Source organism: Bombina bombina, chromosome 5 (assembly GCF_027579735.1).
Source record: "Bombina bombina isolate aBomBom1 chromosome 5, aBomBom1.pri, whole genome shotgun sequence".
NCBI lineage: Eukaryota > Metazoa > Chordata > Amphibia > Anura > Bombinatoridae > Bombina > Bombina bombina.
Genome location: NC_069503.1, coordinates 133108306 through 133134233, shown reverse-complemented (window position 1 = coordinate 133134233; position 25928 = coordinate 133108306). Strand labels below are relative to the sequence as shown.

The following is a 25928-nucleotide window of genomic DNA, read 5'->3' as shown; positions in this document are numbered from 1 at the left end:
TATTATGGACACAATATAATCTATAAATCTACCTTAAAGGGACACTGAACCCAAATTTTTTCTTTCGTGATTCAGATAGAGCATGCAATTTTAAGCAACTTTCTACTTTACTCCTGTTATCAATTTTTCTTTGTTCTCTTGCTATCTTTATTTGAAAAAAGCATCAATCTTTTTTTTTTTTGGGTTCAGACCTCTGGTCAGCACTTTTTTTATTGGTGGATGAATTTATCCACCAATCAGCAAGAACAACCCAGGTTGTTCACCAAAAATGGGCCGGTATCTAAACTTCTTGCATTTCAAATAAAGATACCAAGAGAATGAAGAAAATTTGATAATAGGAGTAAATTAGAAAGTTGCTTAAAATTTCATGCTCTATCTGAATCACAAAAGAAAAAATTTGGGTACAGTGTCCCTTTAACTCAAACTGAATTAATTATCAAATACCGCAATTAAAGTTTACTTGAACAATTTATAACATTAATCAAATGCCAAAATATGGATTTAATGATTTAACAACACTTGATTAACTAAATATATTGCATTGTTATAATAAGAATCTTAGCTCAAATTCAATAAGTCTAATGGAATTTGCAGGAGATTATTGTTCAACAACTAGCCAAAAAAGCCTTATATCACTTCAAATAATCAACCAGAGAATTTTATATATTATCAACACAATAGCCAATTTGTGTGCAATTCTTAAGATTCCACAGAAAATGGGGAAAAAAATTTATGTATAGGTATGGACTGCAAAACCCCTCTTCTTATTAATAAAGTTACTTAGTTCTAATATAATTATTTAAAGACTACACCGTTGTATGAAGTATTAAATTATCACTATAAATCACAGCTTCAGTTAAACCATGTCTATAAAGAATATCTTTGCTAAAGACTATTAAAATTATTTAAAACCATCGCTGATACATTACCTGTAAACCAATTTGAGAGTTCAATTTTCCAGATATTTCTCTTGTCATACGTGAAAGAATGCCACTGTTTTGCAACAGGTCAAAGAGCTATATCTCCCTTTCCTTAACGGGGCATAATACTCATATGCTAAATCACTTGAAACTGATGCAGTATAACTGTAAAAAGCTGACAGGAAAATATCACCTGAGCATCTCTATGTAAAAAAGGAAGATATTTTACCTCACAACTTCCTCAGCTCAGCAGAGTAAGTTCTGTGTAAAAAGTTATACTTCAGCTGCTCCCAGCTACAGGTAACAAAAAAGAAAAGTAAAGAAATGAACAGCAGCCAATCAGTATCAGCAGTGCTGAGGTCATGAACTCTTATACTGTGATCTCATGGGATTTCACTTAACTCTCATGAGATTTCATAGTAAAGGTCCTTAAACTGAATAGGGAAATAAGATGAGTGCACAAAGCTTGCTCCTTTTCCTGTCCCGGGACAGACATACTGATTTGCTGTTTTAAGTCTCTTACAATGGGATGTGGCTACTGAGGAATTTTTGAGGTAAAATTCCTTTCTTTTTTACATAGAGATGTTCAGGTGATATTTTCTAGTCAGCTTTTTACAGCTATGCTGCATCACTTTCAAGTGTTTCAACATTTGGGTATCATGTCCCTTTAAGAGAGGGTTTCAGCAGGGTCCAGAGACTTATCCAAACGTAGGCCCAAAACAGTGTGTGAGTCTCTGGGTAACAAAGTTAGTCTGTCCTTAGCACAGTGAGTCTGTTCCTCTTTCTTGCATAGTGGGGGCTATATTCTTTGACATAGCTCCTCCTTCAATTTAGAATCATCCTATAGAAATCATTGATTATGCCCTTAGCTCTCATTGGCTATGGTCATTTTTTTGCAAATCTGTTTACTTAAATTCCTCTCAATCAAGTATCTTTTTGGCTGCAATTCTCGTATTGAACACCGGGTGGACAACAGAATTTTGGAACGTAGTTCCATTTAGTAAATTATTCACACAGAAAATATATTTCCTTATAAATGTATATTCAGTATACTTATTATTTTCTAGTATTAATAAAAGATTTGGTCAATATATATGTGATTATTTAATTTAACTGAGCATGTATATTTTAAGACTAAGCATGGGTATAATGATTAAATCTAGTATGTATTCTTATATATATTTGAATATTAGATCTGGGCACAATATTAAATCTTATAATATATATATATATATATATCCATATCCTATGACATGGTAAGTCCTCGAATCATTCCAATTGCTAGTGGGATATTCACTCCTGGCCAGGAGGCAAAAAGCACCCAGCAGAGCTGTTAAGTATCACTTCCCTTACCCATAACCCCCCAGTCATTCTCTTTGCCTTGTTCACGGGAGGATGGTGAAGGTTTCTGAAGATTTTTATTCCTTTCATGGGTACTTTTCCCTGCAAACAAGGATTGGGGCTATGCTGTGTCCATGTCAATCTCTTTAGTAATGGTGCCTTTTAGCAGTAAGAAATAAAGCAAGGACCACCTTGCCGTCTTCTAACACTGGTGCTACTCCTTTAATAGAAAACCAGATTTGGTTACTCTGTTTTTTTCTTTTTCTACAGGTCTCTGTTCCCTGTCTGACAGCTACTTCCACAGGTAAGTGCTTCTCTTCTACGTTAGAAGGTACCAGCACTCTAAGAGTTAATTTAAGACTTCTATTCCTGGACTTCTATTCTTTGTGGTGCTCAGGGGAAAATTGATGTGCTTTAACATTTAATGAGCAGGGAGCATTTAAAGGGCACTACATTGGGAACTTTAGAGCCTGAGCAGACATGTTATTATGGATTTGTATTTTGTGTCTGGGCTCTATGAGAATGGGAGTTTGTCTGTCCTCCTTTTTTGTTTAGGAGGTGTTTTTTTACTCTTTTACTAACTGAAGTTTTTTGTCAATAAGAGGTGAGCGGTCATGTGATCGGAGCCGTTATGCTACATTTTTTAAACATTTTCAGGAAGTGAGGTTTATTTTGCACCGTTTGGTCTGGTGGCGCAATTTTCTTTTTAGTGCGGTCAGGTGACCGCGTTTGATATGTGCTCCTTTTTTTCCGGCTTTTGCAGACCGCAGTTTTCTTCGGATAGGATCCAAAATAATAGTGGGATCTTTCTGTTGGTGTGCTAAGAGCGGTAAGCCTTCAGCAGAGCTGAGGTTAAAGGTGTCTGTTTAAACTCTGCTTAAATTGTTTAATAGGGCTAGTGAATCTTATAATGGTTATTTGTTTCACTGTTATGGACACTAATGAGAATTTAAATTTGCCAGTTGACAAATGTTTGTTTTGTTTGGATGCTCAGGTGGTTCCTCCTGTGCAATTTTGCTACTCTTGTTTAAATAAGACTTTATTATTTAAAGGGACACTGAACCCAATTCAGATAGAGCATGCAATTTTAAGCAACTTTCAAATTTACTCCTATTATCAAATTTTCTTCATTCTCTTGGTATGTTTAATTGAAAAGCAAGAATGTAAGTTTAGATGCCGGCCCATTTTTGGTGAACAAACTGGGTTGTCCTTGCTGATTGGACAGCACCAATAAAAAAGTGTGTCCATGGTCCTGAACCAAAAATTTGCTGGCTCCTTAGCTTAGATGCCTTCTTTTTCAAATAAAGATAGCAAGAGAATGAAGAAAAATTGATAATAGGAGTAAATTAGAAAGATGCTTAAAATTGCATGCTCTATCTAAATCACGAAAGAGAAAATTTGGGTTCAGTGTCCCTTTAAAGATACGATTTCTCCCCCAGAGCCTTCTGTCTTTCAGGATATTATTGTTCCAGCATTGCCTCAGCTTTCCCCTCAAACGGGCCAAACTTCACATGCAGTGCCCTGTGGTTCCTCTCAACAACCTCCTGGGGGTGTTTATTTACCTGGGGATTTTGCTGTGCAGATAACTTCTGCTATTTCAGCAGCCTTATCAGCTTTTCCAAAGGTTGCTGGTAAGCGCAAGAGGAAATCTAAACATATTGATGTTAATAAGGGTTCTGACTCCGATAAGGCTGCGTCAGTTTCTCTGAGTTATCTGATGAGGATGATTCCTCAATGTCTGAGGGAGAATTGTCAGATTATGATACTGTAATGACCAATTCTGCAGATTCAGATGAGCTTAATTTAAGGTTTGTTAGAACACCTCTGAGTATTGTTAAAGGAGGTTCTTGCTACTTTGGAAGAATCCGACTCAGCGGAGAATTCAAAGAGGAGTAGTAAACTTAATAGGGTATATGATGTATAAATAAAAAGAGAGAAGCACTCAACCTGGGAACGAACAATAGCATAATAGCTTGTTCTATGGCTAGTTACCACTCAAGAAGCAGCCTCTCTATATTCTTTCTTTTTATTTCTGCAAATTATGACATTTTTGGAAGTCTTCCTAAGTGTGATGCAGGAATCCAGACGTGGAACCGTTTCTCAGTGTGCCCACAATAGGCTAAAACGTACGTCTGGGGTTTTGCTGTTTCTTTATTAAGATACTATGAGTCCACGGATTTCATCCTTACTTGTGGGATATCTCCTCCTGGACAGCAGGAGGAGGCAAAGAGCACCACAGCAGAGCTGTATATATAGCTCCTCCCTTCCCTCCCACCCCAGTCATTCTCTTTGCCTGTGTTAGTGATAGGAAGAGGTAAATTGAGGTGTTAGTTAAACAATCCAATAAGCCTGCTGCTTGCCCCCAAGTCAGCATGAAGGGTTGGCCCCCAATCCGGGACCGGATCTAGTAGGGGCAGACTGTCTTTCTTCATCCAGTCTTGGATGAGAGATGTTCAGGATCCCTGGACATTAGAGATAGTATGTCAGGGAAAAAAAAGCTGGAATTCAGAAATTCTTCCCCCAGATCAAGGTTTCTTCTTTCTCGGTTGTCTGTAGACCAGATAAAAAGAGAGGCATTTTTACGCTGTGTTAGAGACCTCTCCTCCATGGGAGTAATTTGTCCCGTTCCAATTCAGGAACAGGGACAGGGGTTTTATTCAAATCTGTTTGTAATTCCCAAAAAAGAGGGAACTTTCAGACCTATCTTAGACCTCAAGAGTCGAAACAAGTTTCTCAGAGTTCCGTGTTTCAAGATGGAAACTATTCGTACCATTCTTCCATTGATCCAGGAGGGTCAATTTATGACAAGGGTGGATCTAAAGTATGCATATCTTCATGTTCCTATCCACAGAGATCATCACAAGTTCCTGAGGTTTGCCTTTCTGGACAAACACTATCAGTTTGTGGCTGTTCCTTTTGGGTTGGCAACGGCACCCAGAATTTTCACAAAAGTTCTGGGGTCTTTATTGGCGGTTCTAAGGCCGCGGGGCATAGCGGTAGCGCTTTATCTGGACGATATACTGATCCAGGCCTCATTTCAACTGGCAAGGTCCCATACCGACATTGTGCTTTCCTTTCTAAGGACCCATGGGTTGAAGGTAAACCTTGAAAAGAGTTCATTAGTTCCTCAGACAAGGGTGTCCTTTCTAGGAACTGTAATCGACGGAGGTCAGAAAGTTAAAGATTCTGCATACATGTCAAACCATTCAGTCCAATCCTCGTCCGTCAGTGGCTCAGTGCATGGAGGTAATCGGATTGATGGTGGCGGCAATGGACATAGTACCATTTACACGGTTCCATCTCAGGCCTCTGCAATTGAGCATGCTCAGGCAGTGGAATGGAGATTATACAGATCTGTCTCCTCTATTACATCTTGATCAGGAGACGAGGGATTCTCTTCTATGGTGGTTGTCGCTGTATCATCTGTCCCAGGGGACATGCTTCCGTAGACCCTCATGGGTGATAGTCTGTTAGGTTGGGGAGCAGTTTGGAACTCCCTAAAGACTCAGGGTTTATGGACTCCGGCGGAGTCTCTACTTCCCATCAATATTCTAGAGTTTAGAGCGATATTCTATATGCTTCTGGCTTGGCCTCAGTTGGCTTCAGCCCAATTCATCAGATTCCAGTCGGACAATATAACGACGGTAGCTTACATCAATCATCAGGGGGGAACAAGGAGTTCCTTAGCGATGATAGAAGTAGCCAAGATAATTCAGTGGGCGGAGTCTCACTCCTGCTATCTGTCAGCGATTCACATCCCAGGGGTGGAAAACTGGGGAGCAGATTTTCTGAGCAGACAGACATTTCATCCGGGAGAGTAGGAACTTCATCCGGAAGTCTTTTCCGCCCTGATTCTCAGATGGGGCAGACTGGAGTTGGATCTCATGGCATCTCGTCAGAATGCCAAGCTTCCGAGATATGGGTCCAGGTCCAGGGATCCCCAGGCCGAGCTGATAGATGCCTTGGCAGTGCCTTGGTCTTTCAGCCTAGCTTATGTATTCCCTCTGTTTGCTCTCCTTCCCTGGGTGATTGCTCGAGTCAAACAGGAGAGGGCGTCGGTGATCCTCATCATGCCTGCGTGGCCTCGCAGGATTTGGTATGCCGATCTGGTGGAGATGTCATCTCAACCACAGTGGAAGCTCCCGTTGAAGAGAGACCGTCTCATTCAGGGTCCTTTCCATCACCCGAATCTCGTTTCTCTGCAGCTAACTGCCTGGAGATTGAATGCTTAATTTTATCTAAGCAAGGTTTTTCTGATTCGGGAATTTGATTCAGGCACGTAAGCCTGTTACTAGGATGATTTATCATAAGATATGGCGTAAATTTCTTTATTGGTGTGAATCCAAGGGCTACTCATGGGAGTAGGGTTCGGATTCCGAGAATTTTGTCTTTTCTCCAAGACGGATTGGAGAAAGGGTTGTCAGCAAGTTCTTTAAAGGGACAGATTTCTGCTTTATCTATTTTGTTACACAAGCGCCTAGCAGGTGTTCCAGATGTTCAATCTTTTTGTCAGGCTCTGACTCGAATCAGGCCTGTTTTTAGACCAATTGCTCCTCCTTGGAGTTTGAATTTAGTTCTTAGAGTTCTTCAGGGAATTCCGTTTGAACCTATGCATTCCATAGATATTAAGTTATTATCTTGGAAAGTTTTATTTTTGGTTGCTATTTCTTCTGCTCGAAGGGTGTCTGAGCTTTCTGCATTGCAATATGATGTCTCCTTATCTTATTTTCCATGCGGAAAAGGTGGTGTTACGCACTAAGCCTGGTTTTCTTCCTAAGGTTGTTTCAAACAAGAATATTAATCAGGAAATAGTTGTTCCTTCTTTGTGTCCTAATCCTTCTTCTAAGAAGGAACGTCTGTTACATAATTTAGACGTAGTCTGTGCTTTAAAGTTTTATTTAAAAGCGACTAAGGATTTTCGACAAACATCTTCTGTTTCTTGTTTTTTCAGGGAAACGTAGGTCAGAAAGCTACGGCTACCTCTCTTTCTTTTTGGCTGAAGAGTATCATCCATTTTGCATATGAGACTGCTGGACGGCAGCCTCCTGAACGAATTACGGCTCATTCCACTAGGGCTGTGGCTTCCTCATGGGCATTCGAAAATGATGCTTCTGTTGAACAGATTTGCAAGGTTGCAACTTGGTCGTCTCTTCACACTTTTTCCAAATTTTCCAAATTTTGTACTTTTGCCTCTGCTGAGGCTGCTTTTGGGAGGAAAGTTCTTCAAGCAGTGGTGCCTTCCGTTTTGGTTCCCTGTCTTGTCCCACCCTTTTCATCCGTGTACTATAGCTTTGGTATTGTATCCCACAAGTAAGGATGAAATCCGTGGACTCATCGTATCTTAAAAAAGAAAATAAAATTTATGCTTACCTGATAAATTTTTTTCTTTTTGGATACGATGAGTCCACGGCCCACCCTGTTTTATGAGACAGGTCTTTATTTTTGTTAAACTTCAGTCACCTCTGCACTTTGGCTTTTCCTTTCTCTTCCTAACTTCGGTCAAATGACTAGAGTGGGAGGGAAGGGAGGAGCTATATATACAGCTCTGCTGTGGTGCTCTTTGCCTCCTCCTGCTGACCAGGAGGCGATATCCCACAAGTAAGGATGAAATCCGTGGACTCATCGTATCCAAAAAATTTTTTTTTTATCAGGTAAGCATACATTTTCTTTTTTCTCGTTCAGAGAAGGATTGCCTGGTATTTCAGGGCTGGACTGTACTGTTAAGTCAGGATCAGACTGATATGCTTTAGGAAAGTTCTTCTCCGTAAATGGCACATGTTGAGCAAAAAGAGGCTGCTTCTTGGGTGGTGACTAGCCATAGAACATGCTATTATTCTACTGTTCGTTCCCAGGTTGAGCGCTTCTCTCTTTTTTTTATTTAGGGTATATGATGTACCTTCATCTGTGGAACTGTTTTCAGTTTTAGACTGTATGGTAGATGTAACTCAGGAATGGGATAATCCAGGGATTCCTTTTTCCCCGTCCCCTGTTTTTAAAAAGAGGTTTCCTGTTGCTGATTATATTCGTGACTCTTGGTGCACAGTGCCCAAGGTAGAGGGAGCTATCTCTACTCTTTCCAAGAGAACTACTATTCCTATTAAGGATAGTTGTTCTTTCAAGGATCCCATGGATAAAAAGCTTGTCCCTTGTACATTCATCAGGGATTACAGTGGCAGCCTGTTGCTAGTATTGCTACAGTTGTGGGGCGGCATCTTATTGGTGCAATCATTTATCTTATCTAATCCTAGAAGAGACTACTATAGAGGAGATCGAAGAGAGGATCAAGGCTCTAAAGTTAGCCAGTACCTTTATTTGTGATGCCAATATGCAAGTTCTTAGGCTGGGAGCTAGGATTTCTGGTTTCACTGTTTTAGCTCGCAGAGCTTTGTGGTTAAAGTCTTGGTCTGCAGATGTCACATCCAATATATACCCTTATAAGGGTAAAACCTTGTTTGGTCCGGGTCTGGCTGAAATAATTTACGATATTACAGGTGGAAAGGGCTCTTTCCTACCTCAGGATAAAAAGAATAGGCCTAAGGCTTGCCAGAATTCTAATTTCCGTTCATTTTGTAACGTTAAGGGACAAAAGTCTTCCTCTTCCAAGTCGGAACACTCCAAGTCCTCTTGGAGGTCCAGTCAGCCTTGCAATAAAGGAAAGCAACCCAAGAAGCCTTCCGCAGATTCTAAATTAGCATGAAGGGTCCGCCCCCGATCCTGTTTTGGATCAAGTGGGGGCAGGCTCTTTTTCTTTCGGCAGTCTTGTATACGAGATGTCCCAGATCCTTGGGCAATAGATATTGTATCCCACGGTTACAGAATAGGATTAATAACTTGTCCTCCCAGGGCAGATTCCACCTGTCAAGGTTATCTGTGGACCAGATAAAGAGAGAGGCCTTCTTAAACTGCGTAAAGGATCTATCCTCCCTGGTACTGGGAGTGATTGTTTCAGTTCCTCTAGAGCAACAGGGTATAGGGTCTATTCAAATTTTTTTGAAAGGAGAGCACTTTTCATCCCATTCTGGACCTAAAGTGTCTCAATCAATTTCTCAGAGTTCTGTCCTTCAAAATGGAGACCATCCGTTCCATTCTTCCTTTGATACAAGAGGGACAGTTCATGACGACCAGACGTGAAGGATGCGTATCTTCTTGATCCCATTCACAGGGATCATTGCCAGTAACTGAGGTTTGCCTTTCTGGTCAAACATTTACAGTTTGTTGTCCTTTCTTTTAGCCTTGCTACAGCTCCCAGAATCTTCACAAAGGTTCTGGGGGCTCTTCTGGCAGTAATCAGATCCCAGGGCATTGCTTTGGCGCCTTACTTGGACGACATCTTGGTTCAAGCTCCATCTTTTCATCTAGCAAAATCTCATACAGAGATGTTGTTGTCTATTCTATGTTGACAGAAAAACCAAAGGATAAATGGGAGAGAGGTCACTGAAACACAGATATAAATAAAGGACCCGCCTCTTAGAGAGCACGTAAATAACTTCTACACTCAACTGAATAGAAGGGATAGCACACATAGGTAACAACACTCCTGATATATAGCATGTATCAGTTTATAGGCAATAGTAATAGGGCTGTTGAAAATGGCTGTATATGCAATGAGGTATCTCACCACCTAGGAGCAGAGTCCGTATGACTTACGGTAAGGGCCAAACCCCTTTCCTCTGTTCTGTTGGCGTCCCTTATCCTGGCGATAGACCGTGTCTGCTCTGCGGAATCCACTCCCTCAGTAAGGGGGCATATCCGGTACAGGATGACGACTGTGTCGTCCTCACGGGTCTCAGCCAATCAGGAAAATCCTCAATGATCCTCTCGTGGGACTTACTCTTTACGGAGCAGTATACAAGTATTTGTATTTGTATCAGTTTATCAAGCTGTCTTGTCGGGTGTATGTAAATCAATGAAGAATAAAGCAGGCATACTCATACAGCCAGATAAAAACATGGATAATCTCTTCAACTTCAGGAGTAGACCACAAAAATGAGTGGGGGTCCTGGCAGGGTGCTGGACTGCTCTAGCAGGCTGAGTATACAATTCCAGGCCTAGGGTGTCTATGCTCTCACTGGTTTACCTTTTGACCACCTGTTTTTAAACAGACTTTTTTTTAATAAATATTAAGTTTTATATTTTATACTACTTGCTGAACGCTCTTTTCTTGCTTCATTGGAATTGTCTATTCTATGTTCCCATGGGTGGAAAGTGAATCTGGGAAAGAGTTTCCTTGTACCAAATACAAGGGTGTGTTTCCTAGGAACAATTTTAGATTCCTTGTCCATGAAGATTTTTCTAATGGACGTCAGAAAATTCAAATTTCATGCTTCTTGCCTTTCTCTCCAGTCTATTCGTCCATCTGTGGCTCAATGCATGGAGGTGATTGGTCTGATGGTTTCCTCCATGGACATCATTCCTTTTGCTCGGTTCCATCTGAGATCTTTACAACTGTGCATGCTCCGTCAATGGAACAGGGATCACTCAGATCTCTCGCAGAGGATAAATCTCGACTCCCCAACAAGAGTCTTTCTCGTGGTGGATTTCTCAGGACCATCTGTCTCTGGCACATGCTTTCTGAGACCTTCTTGGGTGATTGTGACCACGGACGCCAGCCTGTCGGGCTGGGGAGCAGTTTGGGGTTCCTTAAAAGCACAGGGACTTTGGACTCCGGAGGAGTTGTCTCTTCCAATAAATATCTTTGAGTTGAGAGTAATTTTTCAATGCTTTGATAGTTTGGCCTCAACTAGTTTTGGTGCGGTTTATCAGATTCCAGTCGAACAACATCACTTTGGTGGCTTATATCAACCACCAGGGGGGAACTCAGAGTTCCTTGGCAATGGAAAAGGTGACTCACATTCTCCAGTGGGCGGAGTCTCATGATTGTCATCTCTCTGACATCCATATACCAGGGGTGGACAACTGGGAGGCAGATTTTCTGAGCAGGCAAACTTTTCATTCCAGAGAGTGGGCTCTCCACCCAGAGGTTTTCATGATGATAACTCTGAGATCAAAACGCCAAACCAAGGTATGGTTTAAGGTCAAGAGATCCTCAAGCCGTTCTGGTAGATGCTCTGGCGGTTCCTTGGAACTTCAGTCTAGTATACCTGTTTCCTCTGTTTGCTCTACTTCCACGAGTAGTTGCTTGCATCAAACAGGAGAGAGCTTCAGTGATTCTAATAGCTTTTTCATGGTCTCGCAGGATCTGGTTCACGGATCTGGTGACAATGTCATTGCTTCCTCCTTGGAGGTAATCTTTGAGGAAGTACCATCTTCAGGGTCACTTCCTTCATCAAAATCACTGAAGCCGACTGCTTGGAGATTGTACATCTAGTTTTGCTTAGACGTGGTTTCTCTGAGAAAGTCATACTATGCTTCAGGCTCGTAAACCGGCTACTCGCAGAATTTACCATAGGGTATGGTGTAAATACTTTTACTGGTGTGATTCATAGGGTTTTTCTTGGAACAAAGTAAAGGTTCCTTGAATTTTGGCTTTTCTTCATGAGGGCCTGGAGAAAGGTCTGTCAGCCAGTACTCTGAAGGGTCAGATCTATTCTTTTGCATAAACATCTGGAAGTTCTGCCAGATGTTCATTCTTTTGTTCAGGCCTTGGTCAGACTCAGGCCTGTGTTTAAACCTGTTGCTTTCTCCTCCTTGGAGCCTTAACCTAGTTCTTAAGGTTTTGCAGCAGGCTTAGTTTGAGCCAATGCATTCTGTTGACATTTAAATTACTTTCTTAGAAGGTTTTGTTTCTCATTGCTATTTCTTCTGCTCGTAGAGTTTTCAAACATTCGGCTCTGCAGTGTAATTCTCCTTATCTTATTGCTGATAAGGTGGTCCTTCGTACTAAGCTTGGGTTTCTCCCTAAGATAGTGTCAGATCGCAATATTAATCAGGAAATTGTTGTTCCCTCTTTTTGTCCTAATCCTTCTTCCCAGAAGGAACGTATTTTGCATAACTTGGATGTTGTGCGTGCTTGAAAATTTTACCTTAAAGCAACTATAGATTTTCTGCAGTCTTCTGCCCTTTTTGTTGTTTTCCCTGGTAAGCGTAGGGGTCAGAAGGCCACTTCTACCACTCTCTTTCTCTCTGGTTGAGAAGTGTTATTTGTTTATCTTATGAGACATCCTGAGAAAATTACAGCTCATTCCATTTGAGCTGTTTATTCTTCTTGGGCATTCAAAAATGAAGCTTCGGTGGAGCAAATTTGCAAGGCAGCCACATGGTCCTCTATTCATTCTTTTTCCAAATTTGATACTTTTGCCTTGGCTGAGGCTTCTTTTGGGAGAAAAGTTCTTCAAGCGGTGGTGCCTTCTGTTTAGGTCCGCCTGTTTTGTTCTCCCTCCCTTTCATTCTGTGACCTCTAGCTTGGGTATTGGTTCCCACCAGTAATTAGAATGATTCGTGGACTCTCCATGCCATAGGAAAGAAAACAAAATGTATGCTTACCTGATGTATTCCAGGCATGGCGAGTCCACAACCTGCCCGTATTTTATTCAGGCGTTAGTTTTTGTTAAAACCTCAGGCACCTCTATACCTTTGTGTTATCTTCTTTTTCTATTTCTTTTCAGCCGAATGACTGGGGGTTATGGGTAAGAGAAGTGATACTTACCAGCTCTGCTGGGGTGCTCTTTGTCTCCTCCTGCTGACCATGAGTGAATACCCACTAGTAATTGGAATGATTTGTGGACTCTCCATGCCAGGAAATAAATAAATTTATCAGATAAGGAAACATTTTGTTTTCCTACTTATAATATCTTAAGAGATGTACTTAAGAGTCATATTTCTATTAGGGGACTTAAAAGGATGGTAATACTTCTAGTACCATGTTGTTAATTAGTATTTCAGGAAGTTTAATTATTTTTAATTTCATATTCTGATATTATATCGCCACATTTTCCAGTTATCTCTATATTCCATACGTACCTGTAAGTAGAATTATGTTGGAACTAATATCATTATAGATATATAGATAGAGATATAGATATATCTCTCTATTTGAGCATTATTATTATCGTTTATTTGTAGAGAGCCAACAGATTCAGCAGCGCTATAAACATAGGCGGAATGCAAGGAAACATTGCCCTGCCAAGAGTCACACTATTGTAGTCAGCTCTAAAGAAGGTGATCTGCAAACAGCATGGCTTTTAGGCTTACATGCTAAGGGGGTTCAAGGGGATAGCAATAGAGGAGAAGAAACTGTATAAAGAAAGGTTAGTGTAGGTTGTATGCATCCCTGAACAGAATCTTTAGGGAGCGCTTGAAGTTTTCAAAACTAGGGGAGAGTCTTGTGTAGCGAGGCAGAGAGTTCCACAAGATGGGAGCCAGTCTGGAGAAGTCCTGTAAGCCGGAGTGTTAGGAGGTAGCAAGAGAGGAGGAGTCTAGGTGGTCATTAGCAGAGCGAAGGGGATGGGAGGGAGAGTATCTGGAGACAAGGTCTGAGATATAGGAATGGGGGGGGAGCAGTACACTAAAGGTACGGTTTGACAGGTAGGAAGAGAACCGCGAGAGGGCTGTGTCACAAATGCCGAAGGATTGGAGGATTTGGAGCAAAAGAGGGTGGTCAACAGTATCGAAGGCTGCGGACAGATCAAGGAGGATAAGCAAAGAGAAGTGGCCTTTTGATTTTGCTGTAAGTAGGTCGTTGGTAACCTTAAAGGGCCATAATACCCAAATGTTTAAACACTTGAAAGTGATGCAGCATAGCTGTAAAAAGCTGACTAGAAAATATCACCTGAGCATCTCTATTTAAAAAAGAAAGATATTTTACCTCAAAAGTTCCTCAGTAGCCACATCCCATTGTAAAGGATTTCTAAGCAGCATATTAGTATGTCTGTCCCAGCTGAAAGGATGAGCCTTGTGCACTCTCATGTTATTTCCCTATTCAGTGTTACAATGAAATCTCATGAGAGTTAAGTCAAATCTCATGAGATCACAGTAAAAGAGGTTATGACCTCAGCACTGCTGATTGGCTGCTGTTCATTTCTTCATTTTTTTTTTTTACCTGCGGCTGGGTGCAGCTGAGTATAACTTTTTACACAGAACTTACTCTGCTGAGCAGATTGTGAGGTAAAATATCTTCCTTTTTTACATAGAGATGCTCAGGTGATATTTTCCTGTCAGCTTTTTACAGTTATACTGCATCAGTTTCAAGTGATTTAGCATATGAGTAGTATGTCCCTTTAACTATTGCTGTCTCTGTGGAGTGATGGGGAGGAAATCCAGTGGGTCGAGGAGGGAGTTTAATATAAGGAAATGGGATAGGTGTGCATATACTAGTTTTTCGAGTAGCTTTGAGGCAAGAGGAAGTAGGGAAATAGGGCGTTAGTTGGATGGGGAGGTTGGATCAAGAGGTTTTTTGAGTATAGGTGTGATCAGTGCATGTTTCAGAGATGAGGGAAATATACCGGTGCTGATGGAGAGGTTGAAAATGTGTGAGTATAGGGGTAAGGGTAGAAGAGAGGGAGGGGAGCAGCTTTGAGGGGATAGGGTCAAGAGGACAGGTAGTGAGGTGAGAGCTCAGTATAAGTGCCGAAACGCCTTCCTAACAAGGGAGAAAGAGCTAAATTTATGGCTATGTGGGTTGTGGTTGATTGCGAGCGTTTGAGGGGGTGGGAGATTAGTAGTAAATTGAGAGCTGATTTAGTTTCTGATGGAGTAAATTTTGTTATTGAAGTGGCTAGCAAAGTCTTGAGCTGACATAGAAGTTGTATTAGGGGGTGGGGGTGGGCAGGGAAGAGTATTGAAAGCGGAGAACAGACGTTTTGGGTTTGAAGAAAGAGTAGAGATAAGAGTAGAGAAGTAATGTTGCTTATAGAGATTAAGGGCAGTATAGTATGAATACAAAATGAACTTGTAATGAAGGAAATCAGCTGAACTCTGAGATTTTGTCCAGTGCCACTCAGCAGTACGGGAACATCTGCGTAGGTACCGTGTCAGAGGAGTATGCCAGGGCTGAGGATGAGTGTGTGATTTCCGAGCAATGGCAAGAGGGGCCAAATTGTCAAAGATTGATGTAAGGGTGGAATTATAGTGGCAGATTGATTGGTCAGGGCGGGAGAAGGAGGAGTTAGATTGGAGGAGAGGTTTGAGGGAATTAGCAAACTGTTGCTGATCTAATACATTGCACATCTGTGGATATCACTTCATATTGCAGTTAGACCTTGGACACATCTCCTATACTTACATATATATACAATATATGTATGGATGTACATTTATAGAGTATATTACCTTATATGAAAATTAGATATATTTCATATGAAACTTGGTCTTCTATATGCTGGCATCTGAGCTAGCAAACTTTCTTTTTCAAGATACGATGAGTCCACGGATTTCATCCTAACTTGTGGGATATCGCCTCCTGGTCAGCAGGAGGAGGCAAAGAGCTCGACAGCAGAGCTGTATAAATAGCTCCTCCCTTCCCTCCCAACCCAGTCATTCTCTTTGCCTGTGTTAGTGATAGGAAGAGGCAAAGTGAGGTGTTAGTTATAGATTCTTCAATCAAGCGTTTATTATTTTATAAGTAGTGCTAATGAGTGCTGCTTTATCTGGGGTGTAGCCTAGACCAGATCTCTTCAGTAAACATAAAAAAGAGAAGCATCTGGTGGCTTTAAGGCAATAGGAACTGGTGGAACATAATTCTCACTGCGCCTCCTATACATGTTGCTGCCCTAAATACAGATAGCCTAAGCACTTTTAACTCAGGCTTATCTTATTCCACAGGGCTATGGGAGGGAGAGGACCTCTGGAAACCAGATGGATGCCATGCTGTCGCACAGCTTTTGAGTTAAGTGCTGACTTTTTTATTCTGGATCACTGACATAGATCTCAGAGAAGTGGAGCACTGTACAGAATGGTAAGAACTCCTGCATTTTAAAGGAGGGACCTTTCCGACAGTATATTCTTAGCAGGGGCTACAGGAATACTGACAGCTGCGACTTTGGTTATTATACTCAGTAAACTGTTATGGGAATTGAGACCGTTTACACAACAATTATCCATTAGCTTAGTGGGTTTCACTAGTGCATATGGAGTAGGATTACCTGGGTTTGAATCCCCTAGTCAGCCGTTGTTTTTGTGCTGTGAAAAAAGGACAGAAACAGTAGACAAACTTGTCCCCATGTTTTCTGACGGCTCCATTGGCCTTATATCTTGTTTTTAGCATCAGGGAGTTTTTCAGTTTGATGCGCACTTGAGGGGCTAAGGAGCTCGATATTTGCTTGGGGGATCACTCGAGCTGGGGATATTTTCAGTGGGGAGTGTTATTTTATTCAGATCGATTCTGACACAGTACTTAAGTTTAGCCCCAAGCTTTGTTTGCAGTAGACGGTTCCCGGTGGCGCAGTTATTATATCAATTATGCTGGAGGCTGAGAACTGTATGTTATTACGCCCACGATGGGCAGAGCCTTGTGGCCATTTTTTGTATGCTGCACACTTTATCTGCTGATGTTGTCAGTGTCGGGGAATGCTGAATTCCATATTGCCACATGACCGCAAGGGACACTGTGTTCTATGGGCTGGGCTCTAGCCATAAGTAGCCATGAGCCTGTAGCTTGTTCTTTTACTCCCGGTCGTTTAGTATCAATGGCGACCGGGAGGGGATGTAACACGCCCACGAGGGGCGGAGTTATGTTTATCATTGTGCTTCCTTCCTTCATTAGATACCGGAGGGTAGAGCGTTTCTCAATGTTATATCACGCTCTAGATATTCTGTGCGACATATGACTAGTAACAAGCAACAGTACGCTGTATATAAACTCTCCTGTTTTTGTGTGGAACTTTAGACATGCAGCTCTCCGTGTACATTTTTCTATATAAAATGTCAGTAGTTGATATGTTGCTTGGGTGCTGCAGTATTTCCTTTTGTCAATTAAAGAGACAGTAGCACATACAAAATAACGTTTCTTTTTCTGTTGTTAAAGAGACAGGAACGTTTTTATTTGATTTCAGCTGTTTAATGTATTTGCTGTTTAAAGGGACACTGAACCCAAATTTTTTCTTTTGTGATTCAGATAGAGCATGCAATTTTAAGCAACTTTCTTATTTATGCCTATTATGAATTTTTCTTCGTTCCCTTGCTATCTTTATTTGAAAGAGAAGGCATCTAAGCATTTGTTTGGTTCAGGACCCTGAATAGCACCTGGATGAATTTATCCACCAATCAGCAAGAATAACCCAGGTTGTTCACCAAACATGGGCCAGCATCTAAACTTACATTCTCTCAATTCAAATAAAGATAACAAGAGAACAAAGAAAAATTGATAATAGGAGTAAATTACAAAGTTGCTTAAAATCGCATGCTCTAGAAAAAGAAAAAAGAAAAAATGTGGGTTCAGTGTCCCTTTAAGGTTTTGTACTTATATGTGCACACATAACGTATGTTTTTTCTGGTTCCCATGCGGTGCTCTGTGGTTCCTTGCATGGAATTGTGGGCGCAAGAAATGGTTGATTTATGTGCATCGCAATGGCTATTTCAAGCAAAGCCAGCTGGTGTATCCTAGTGGGCCGCACTGCTGCCCCACTTGTCCAAGACTGAATGCTCTCCATTTAGAAGGTTCTACTTGGATGATATAAGAGAATTTAAAGTGATAGTAACAGTTTTACTGTGTAAGCTTTATTTACAGGTTTACAGCTGTTTATTTGTTACTTCATCCTTTGTGACGTAGGATGGTACACAACAACACAGAGATTAGTTACTTTTAGATTTAAAGAGACAGCAACGGTTTTTTTTTCTGTGTATCTTATAAATAAATTAATTTTGGCTGTTTGATCGTTCATCTTTTGTGACTAAGGATGAATCAAACGCACACAGGAATAGGGTTATTTTTCTAAGAAACAGTATCGTTCCTATGTGATAACAATTCTATGGCCACATGCAGTGCCCTGTGTTTCCCTTCACCCTACACTAGGGGTTGTGGTGCATTCTATATTTTTACATAACATAGAAGCATACTAGAGGCGCTGTGCTATTATGAGGGGTTTCTCCACATTTTGGAGAATCTGTTTCAGATGGAGTTGGTACCTTAGGCATTCCCTATATTTTCAAGATAGACGTATGAGCTAAGATGCTGGAAGTCATTCCTTAGGGCCAGCATTGGTAGTGTTATGGCTGGCTGAACTACCTGGCAAGCAGAAAGTTTGGTTTGAATCCAACTACTGCTCCTTGAATGTGCACTCAAACGTTGTTTGTTTGAGGGGTAGGTCTCTACGAGAACTTCTTTACCCTTAGAGGATAGTCTTTTGGACACTCGCCAGGGTATACAATGACAACCTACGATGTACTTTACTACTGTCACTGGTGTGACAGCGTTTTGGTTTAATGCGTTGTCTAGGGCTATTAGTCAGTAGATGTTCTGGATACAGTTTTCAATTGACTAATTCCTTTATTTCAATTTCTTCCTTCCAGTTATCCAGCGGGAAGCATGGGTGGCTCTGTCCCAGTTCTGGGAACCTTATGGTTAGAGCCTTGTTTTACGGATACGTGTTCTAAGACTAGGATGTTATTGGACACATACCCTGATGTTGAATCTTAGACGGCATAGAGACCATGCCTTGGTCCGGGATGGATCTTGTTTTTCCGTGTTTGCACTTGTTTTGTTTCGAGCTCAAATAATTTCCTCTCAGGGGCAGTTTCTGCTTTCATAATTGTCTGTGACTCACATAGGGAGGGAAATTCTTACACTGCGTAGGAGTCCTCTGTCCTGGGAGTGGTTGACCCAGTCCTGATACTGGTATTGGATTTAGGGTTACCAGTTGGGTTGTTATTCCTCAAAAATGGGAATTTTTCAGACCATGTTGTCAGAAGAGCGTTGTCCATCCAAATGGAAACTATTAATTTGTTCCATTTTTTCCCATGGTCTTGGAAGGTTGACTTTTATCACCTGTGCAAGGGTCTAGTACTCTACGGTACCGTTCATAAACCTCGTCTCCAGTTCTGGTGTTTACCTTTTTTGGGTACACTCCCCGTTCGTGGTCCTTCCTTTCGGGCTTGCCTTGGACCCAGGTTATTTTCAGATACTCGGGGATCGCTGTTAGCGGTGCTTCAATTACGGGGCTTGGCAATTGTGCCCTATCTAGCTAATATCGCTAGTTCAGGGATCATCCTTACAGCAAGCACAATTTAACGTGGTGTTCTACCTTCAGTGAGCTCACGGGTGGAAGTAAGTGTTCCTTGGTCCAAAGCACAAGGGTTACTTTCTTGGGAATCATGTTGACTTCCATATCACTGAGGATTTTGCTGACTGAGGTCAGGAAATCAAGGTAATTCTGGTCTAGTCCCTAGGTCCACCTCTCGGCCTTCGGTGACCCAGTGGGTAGAGGTGTTCGGGCTAGGGGTGTTGACAACGGACATTTTCTGGGCAGTTGACTCGGCATGTTAAGGCACTATGGCTGAGTTCTGTGGCGACCTGAGGGTTGAGGGTTCATTCCCCGGTGCGGTCCACTCAACCTTTTATCCTTATATGGTCCATAATCTGTGCAGCGCCTTGTGTCACTTAAATTTTCATTGCTCAGTTCCATTCAGTCCTATGCAGTTTAGCATACTTGGACAGTGGTACGGAGATTATGTCATCTTGTCTTCTCAGGTTCCCTTATCTCAGGGAACGTAATTTTGAAGAGTATGGACTCAGGTGGAGTCTGGTCTTTTTATAGACTTCCTGCAACTACAAGCGAGTTTCAAAGCTCTTCTGGTCTGGCCTCCATTGGTTTTGGCCCAGTTTCTTTCTCGCTATCTGTCGGTGTTCCTTATCCCTGGGGTGGATTTTTGGAATTTTCTGAAGGGTCAGAATTTCATCAGGGTGAGTGGGAACTCCATACGGGAGTTTTCTCCATCCGGATTTTCTTCTGGGGTCAGCCGGAGTTGGTTCTCATGGCATTTTGTCAGCCTGCCTGATTGTTGAGATGCAGGTCTAGGTTCTGGGCTGCCAGTCCGTGTTGATAACTGCCTTGGCAGTTCCTTAGTCCTTCGGTTTAGCATATCTATTTCCTCCATTTGCGCTTATTTGCTGGGTCAAATAGGCGTAGGATTTGGTTTTCAGTTCTGGTGAATGTCACCTATACATTCTTGGATACTACTGTTGCGGAAGAACCTTTTATTCAGGGTCCCTTCTTTCACCCAAGTCTAGTTTCTCTGGCTATGTGCTTGGAGATTGAATGCTTGATCCTGTTCAAGCGTTGTCATAAGTTACCTTATTCAGGCTTGTAAGCCTGTCATTAGAATGGTTTACCATAAGATGAGGCTTGAAAGGTCTTTCTGGTGTGAATCCAGGGTTCCTCATGGAGTCAGGATTCCCATGATTTTGTTTTTCCTTAAGGATTTTTTTTCCCAGAGAGTTCCTTCTAGGGTCAGCTCTCTGTTTTATCTACTTGGTACCACTGCGTTTGGCAGCTGTCCCAGGTGTTCATTCCTTGTGGCAGGCTCGGATTAGAGTCCGGCCTGTGTTTTCTCCAATTGCTCCTCCGTGGAGTTTGAATTTTTAGATTCTCTAAGGGGTTCTGTTGAACCTATGCGTTCCATTGATAGTTGTTATCTTGGAAAGTTTTATTTTTTGTTGTCATTTCTTCTACTCAAAAGGTGTTTGAGTTTTCGACATTACCATATAAATTCGCCTTGCCTTGTTTTTCTTTGGCTAGGGTGTTATGACCTATACTTGGTTTTCTTCCTCAGGTTATTTCTGTGGAGAAGATTATTTAGGAAATTGTTGTTCCTTTCTTGTGTTCCAATCCTTCTTTTGAGAAGGAGCGTCTATTACATTATTTGGACATAATCCGTGTTTTGCAGTTCTGCTTTTAGGCGACTAAGGATTTTCGCCATTCTTTTTCATTATTTGTTATTTTTTCGGGAGCACATAGGGGTCAGAAAACTACGGCTGCCTCTCTTTTTTTTTGGCTGCAGAGTATCATCCGCTTTACATATGAGACTGTTGAACTGCGGTTTCCTGCATGGGTTGCGGCTCATTCCACAAGGTCTGTGACTTCCTCGTGGGCATTCAAAGATGATGCTTCTGTTGTACAGATTTGCAAGGCTGCGACTTGGTCGTCTCTTCACATTTTTTTCCATATTTTACAATTTTGATTATTTTGCCTCCACTGAGGCTGTTTTTGGGAAGATAGTTTTTCAAGCTGCGGTGCCTTTCGTTTAGTTTCCCTGTCTTGTCCCTCCCGTTTCATCCGTGTACTATAGCTTTGGTATTGTATCCCACAAGTAAGGATGAAATCCGTGGACTCATCGTATCTTGAAAAAGAAAATGATATTTATGTTTACCTGATAAATTTATTTCTTTTTCGATATGAGTCCACGGCCCGCCCTGTGTTTTGAGACAGGTTGTTATATTTTTATTAAAATTCAGACACCTCTGCTCCTTGGCTTTTCCTTTCTCTTCCTAACTTCGGTTGAATGACTGGGTTGGGAGGGAAGGGAGGAGCTATTTATACAGCTCTGCTGTGGAGCTCTTTGCCTCCTCCTGCTGACCAGGAGGCGATATCCCACAAGTAAGGATGAAATCCGTGGACTCATCGTATCGAAAAAGAAATAAATTTATCAGGTAAGCATAAATTTCCTTTTTTCTAGACATATATGTGGATTCAGACCTTCAAAGGGACTCTTTGTCCCATCATTTGTATATCATACAAGTGCTAATTACTTACTTTCCTGAAGACTCTGCTAGACTTCAGACTTTAGGTCTGCGTTCCACAAGGGGCATCCTGATCTAGGTAATTTTATTACACATTGCCCAATGCAGGAAGTCTTTAAATGAATCCTTTGAAGATCTCAATTTTCACTATCTAAACAAATGTCTGCTTTTAACTCTAATACATCAGGTTTGTTTGAAGTGTATTTTACTCAGTAAGGGGGTTGTGTCACTCACCTCAGTCATTTACAAATGGTCAAAGCATATCTATATCAAAACAGCTTCATATATGGATGAAATATTAGTCAATATGATGTCTGCACATAGCTTATAATATTTCACATTTTACATGACAAATTACAAGATATTTATTTTGTGTTGCTATAATATGACACATCTGCCTAGTTGAGTATTTTAAAAAAAAATAAAGGGACCCTTTACTGTAAAATTATTTTTCCTTTAATGTGTTTCAAACAACTTTTTATAACAGCTTCAGAGTATAATATGTCTGAGAAATTGCTTCTTCTGGTTTATTTTTGTATATGAAATTGGTTGTTTTGTTCTTTGAAACCAAATCCCATTAATATGGGTTGAACTTACAGGGAAATCCAATCTCCCTTATTTTATCACTTTCTGTACACAGACATGCTTCTTTATCTCACATGCTATGTTATCTCTGTATACAAAAGCCCAATACTTAGAGAAAATTAATCTTTTATTACTTGTCTCTACTAACTGCAACTGGGAGTGTAATTTCTTTTGCTGCCTATGTTTACACAGCTTTCTTTCCTATGGCAATGGAGAGTCCACGAATCATTCTAATTACTAGTTGGATATTCACTCCTGGCCAGCAGGATGAGGCACAGAGCACCCAAGCAGTGCTGTTAAGTATCACTTCCCTTACCCATAACCCCCAGTCATTCTCTTTGCCTCTGTCAAGGGAGGATGTGTGAAGATGGTGTCTGAAGATGTTTAATCCTTTAATGGGTACTTTTCCCTGCAAGCAAGGATTTGGGGCTATGCTGTGTCTATGTCAATCTCTTTAGTAGAAGTAATGGTGGCTTTTAGCAGTTAGAAAGCGGCGAGGTGGTCTTTGCTTTATTTCTAACATTTATGCTACCCCTTTGATAGAAAACCAGGGTTGGTTACTCTGTTTTTTTTTTCTACAGATACTGAATTTCAGTCACACCTAAGAAGCTGTTCCTGCCCTGCAGCTGGATTCACAGGTAAGTGTTCTTGCCTTCTAGGTTCTGGGGGCAGCATTCTAGAGATTAATTTCTCTGTGAATCATTAAATGGGACTCTCTGAATTCCTGGGTATGGGAATTTATTCTGGGCAGTAATTTTTGCAGACAATATATTATTGTGGAACTGGAAGCTTAAAGGGTTAAGGTTCTTCCCTATTTACTGAGGCTGAGTTGGGCTGGAAGATTTTCAGGAGGGATTTTATTTTAATCCCTGTTGAGTTTTTTTGCACCAGGGGACCGTAACGGTTCTGTTTTAGGGGACTTTTCTTTTTTCAGTGGAAAGAGTTATAGTAGCGCTTAGGGTTTGCAAGCTTTAACTCTGTGGCGCAATTAGTTTTTGCTTGCGATCTTGTGACCCGCCGCTCTTCGGCTTGTGTTACTCATAGTGGCTTACAGAGAGTAGGTGTGTGGTGCGTGTTAACGCTTCTGGAGCTTTTTAATACCGAAGAAGTCTTTATTACAAACGGAAACTGAGCTTTGAAGGAAGATCGTTTATAAGCCTTGCTGTGCTATTATCCAGTTACTGGTGGGACCTCCTGGTTATGTTGTGGTGAGTTACCTCAGTCAGACTGAGGATATAGAGGCTGCATATTATATTAGATCCAAATCGTTTTTTTGGAGGTATTATATCTCCTGCTCCTTTATTTCTTTTTTGTGGGATTTAATTTTCTTAGCTATGATGGACATAGAACAAAATTCTGAAATTAATTTTGTAACAGATTTGTTTTGTTTGGAGGCTCAGATAGTACCTCCCATGAAACTTTAATGTCTAAAGACAAGATTTCCCCTCCTGAGTCTGTCTTTCAGGATAATTTTGTCCATGCCATGCCTCATCTTTCTCCTCAAACGTCCCAATCTGTTTCACAAGATGTGCCCTGTGGTTCCTCTCAAAATACTCCTGGGGTGTTTATTTGCCAGGAGATTTTTCAGCGCAGATAACATTGGCTGTTTCGGCAGCCTTATCAGCCTTTCCTGTTGCTGGTAAGCGAAAGAGGACATAAAAAAATGTTGGTTAATTCTGACTCTGCTAATGCTGCGTTAGTCTTTCTAATTTATCTGATGAGGATGATACCTCAGTGGCGCCTGAGGGTGAGTTGTCAGATTCTGATACTGTTGTGCAGATTCAGAGGAGATTAATTTCAGATTTAAGCTAGAACACATCTGGGTACTATTGAAGGAGGTTCTTGCTACTTTGGAAGAATCCAACATGTCTGTCGCTGAGAACCCAAAGAGGTCTAGTAAACTTAACTGGCTATATGATTTACCTACATCTGTGTGTTTCCTGTTTTTTGACCATATGGCAAATATCATAGCTCAGGAATGGGATAAACCTGGGATTCCATTTTCCCGTCCCCTGTTTTTAAAAAGAGGTTTCTTTCATGTAATTGACAAGAGTCCATGAGCTAGTGACGTATGGAATATACAATCCTACCAGGAGGAACAAAGTTTCCCAAACCTCAAAATGCCTATAAATACACCCCTCACCACACCCACAATTCAGTTTTACAAACTTTGCCTCCTATGGAGGTGGTGAAGTAAGTTTGTGTTAAGATTTCTACATTGATATGCGCTTCTCAGCTTTTTTGAAGCCCGTTTCCTCTCAGAGTACAGTGAATGTCAGAGGGATGTGAAGGAAGTATCACCTATTGAATGCAATGGTTTTCCTCACGGGGATCTATTTTATAGGTTCTCTGTTATCGGTCGTAGAGATTCATCTCCTACCTCCCTTTTCAGATAGAGGATATACTCTCATATTCCATTACCTCTACTGATAACTGTTTCAGTACTGGTTTGGCTATCTGCTATATGTGGATGGGTGTCTTCAGGTATGTTTTCATTACTTAAGACACTCTCAGCTATGGTTTGCACTTTATGTATTTTATAAAGTTCTAAATATATGTATTGTACTTATATTTGCCATGATTCAGGTTTCAGTATATTTCCTTTTGCAGACTGTCATTTTCATATCTGGGAAATGCATTTTTTAGAAATGTATTTCTACCTGGGTTGTAGTTTTTCTCTTAAGTGTATCCAGTTCACAGATCATCCATTACTTGTGGGATATTCTCCTTCCCAACAGGAAGTTGCAAGAGGATCTCCCACAGCAGAGCTGCTATATAGCTCCTCCCCTCACTGCCATATCCAGTCATTCTCTTGCAACTCTCAACAAAGATGGAGGTAGTAAGAGGAGAGTGGTGTATTATAGTTAGTTTTTTAACTTCAATCAAAAGTTTATTTTTAAATGGTACCGGAGTGTACTGTTTTATCTCAGGCAGCATTAGAAGAAGAATCTGCCTGCGGTTTCTATGATCTTAGCAGAGGTAACTAAGATCCACTGGCGTTCTCACATATTCTGAGGAGTGAGGTAACTTCAGAGGGGGAATGGCGTGCAGGTTATCCTGCAATAAGGTATGTGCAGTTAACATATTTCTAGGGATGGAATTTGCTAGAAAGATGCTGCTGATACCGGATTAATGTAAGTTAAGCCTAAATACAGTGATTTAATAGTGACTGGTATCAGGATTATTACTAGAGATGCATACTCTTATAAAAGTGCAATATAAAACGTTTGCTGGCATGTTTAATCGTTTTTATATATGCTTGGTGATAAAACTTATTGGGGCCTAGTTTTTTTCCACATGGCTGGCTTGATTTTTGCCTAGAAACAGTTTCCTGAGGCTTTCCACTGTTGTAATATGAGTGGGAGGGGCCTATTTTAGCGCTTTTCTGCGCAGCTAAAATTACTGACAGACATCCAGCTTCCCTCTGCATGATACAGGACATCTCTGAAGGG

The 25928-nt window shown here is 41.1% G+C and overlaps 1 protein-coding gene across 3 annotated transcripts in view; it reads left to right on the top strand.

Annotated features, from left to right (window-relative positions):
• SCAP (SREBF chaperone) overlaps positions 1–25928 on the top strand; it is a 490982-nt gene that overhangs the window by 282987 nt on the left and 182067 nt on the right. The window lies entirely within an intron of this gene.